A 1,988-nucleotide genomic window follows, 5' to 3' on the forward strand; every position below is an offset into this window, starting at 1 on the left:
TTTTTTTTTTGTCACAGCAGGTAGTGGTGCTGGTTTCAGAAACCCGAACTAGTGAATCTTTCTGCCTGGGTTCACAGGATGATCTAGGGTGTCTGTACTTAAAAAGGCTGTTCCATTTTGACAGTTAGCATTGAGCAGTACTGCATGTATGGGGGAATATCTCTCATACTGATAGAAAGGGTGCTTAATTCTGACACGTTTAAGTATTCCAACCGTACGGATCATTGAAAGAAATGGAAGATCTCAGGTTCAGAGAGAGAAAGTGTGACAAATATACTGGAAAGCTGAAAGGCCTTTCAGGTATAGAAAGTATCATTCCACTTACTAATTCTAGGACCGTTCTTATTCAAACAAATTTAAAGATTGTAATCCTTAGTTTGAATAGCAAAACCATGAATCAAAAAGAAATTGGCATTTCTGGTGGAAGTACAGCCCCCTTCTTTCTGTCACCGTCAAAGGGCTTGTTCTCTTATTAGTGATTTATAATGTTTCCAAAAAGCAAATATTTTGCCTTTGGAATAAAGCAACAGATAACACATTTCTGAAACACTTTTCTCCTTATTCCCTCTATCTATGTATTACTCAGTTTAAACATTCCCCTGGCTGGGAATCAAGAAAAGAGGCAGCACAAATTACAAGGGCAGCTAAAAACTAGGATATAGTAAGAACAGAGCTACGTTCTGTAGTTAAGCTGCTTTTTGCCATGAAAAAGGAGTGACATGGCCAGTGACTGACATGTCCATTTTGGGCACAGGGATGCTGTTCTTGACATTGCCAAGGTTACTGTTAGGTAAGCTTTGGTAAGCCTTTGAGCCTTCTCAGACCTCAGTAAAACAGGGAGAGTGACCTGTTGTTGAAAAGCACCTGTAGCACTATCCTGCCTTTCTGATTCAGTTACTGTGAGCAGCAGTTCTCTAATCTTTCACCTGAAGGGGGCTGGAGATTTAAATTGGAGCAAAGGATACATCTTGAGATTTGTCATCAAAGAATTGCTGGGTAGACAGCCAGGCACAGTGCTGAAGAAATTCCTGTTTAGAGAAGGCAGAAGGAGCTGGGCTGATGAGAGAGTAGAAAAAGAATTTAAGCTTGTGGCTGCTAAAAGCTCTTCAGACCATTCTGCTTTCACCTCTACCTACCAGAACTTAGACTGAGTTCAGCCACTCCTACCACATGTGCAGTGCTGCCTGGGAAGGAGGGAGCGGCCAAATGAACCACCACAGCTGAGAAGTCCTCAGGTCACTGCTGGGACAGAGAAGTGAGATCGATATGACATAAGCTTTAGTTGCTCAGTTTCTAGCTTGATTAGAGTATGCTTGGTGTAGCTCTTTCCTCATCTTTGTCCATCGCCATTCCTGCCTCAGCCACCTTCCAGCCACACACCTGATCCCAGTGGCTCCTACACCTTAAACAACACCCTTCCTCATTCCTCACAAGATGCTGCTGATCTTTCAGCAAATCTTCTCTTTTCTCTTGAAAATGTCAGATGCAAGAAAGATAAAAGGACTAAGGTATAACAGAGGAACTATCTTTATTTGTTGTATTGTGTGTATTGACATAGAAACTATTGTTTCTATTTAATAATACGTAATGTGGTCTCTGGAACTGTGTAATGTGATAATAGAAAAAGCTATCCTATTGTCATGGTGTCCTTCAAAACCAGATTAGGAATCACTTATCCCAAGTCCATTTCCCCAAACTGTGTGATTATAGTTTAATTTCAGTGAACAATCAGAAATGGTCTACATCCATTGTTCTCCTTAGTATATTAGTATAGAATCCGTTTATGTGTTTACAAGGACTGTATTTTTAATGTATAAAGAGCTAGATACTGAGGTTTGATCCCTGACTGCCAGCTGAAAGAATGGATAAACAATGCATTTACCTAAGTAGTGTGCAATTCATTACTAATGTTTTTTTACTGTCTAGCAAGAGACAGTTTCACATAGCTATGCCCCAGGGACATCAATATTTCTAAAATTAGCAGGGCA

This window comes from Grus americana, chromosome 2, assembly GCF_028858705.1.
Source record: "Grus americana isolate bGruAme1 chromosome 2, bGruAme1.mat, whole genome shotgun sequence".
In the NCBI taxonomy this organism is placed as follows: domain Eukaryota; kingdom Metazoa; phylum Chordata; class Aves; order Gruiformes; family Gruidae; genus Grus; species Grus americana.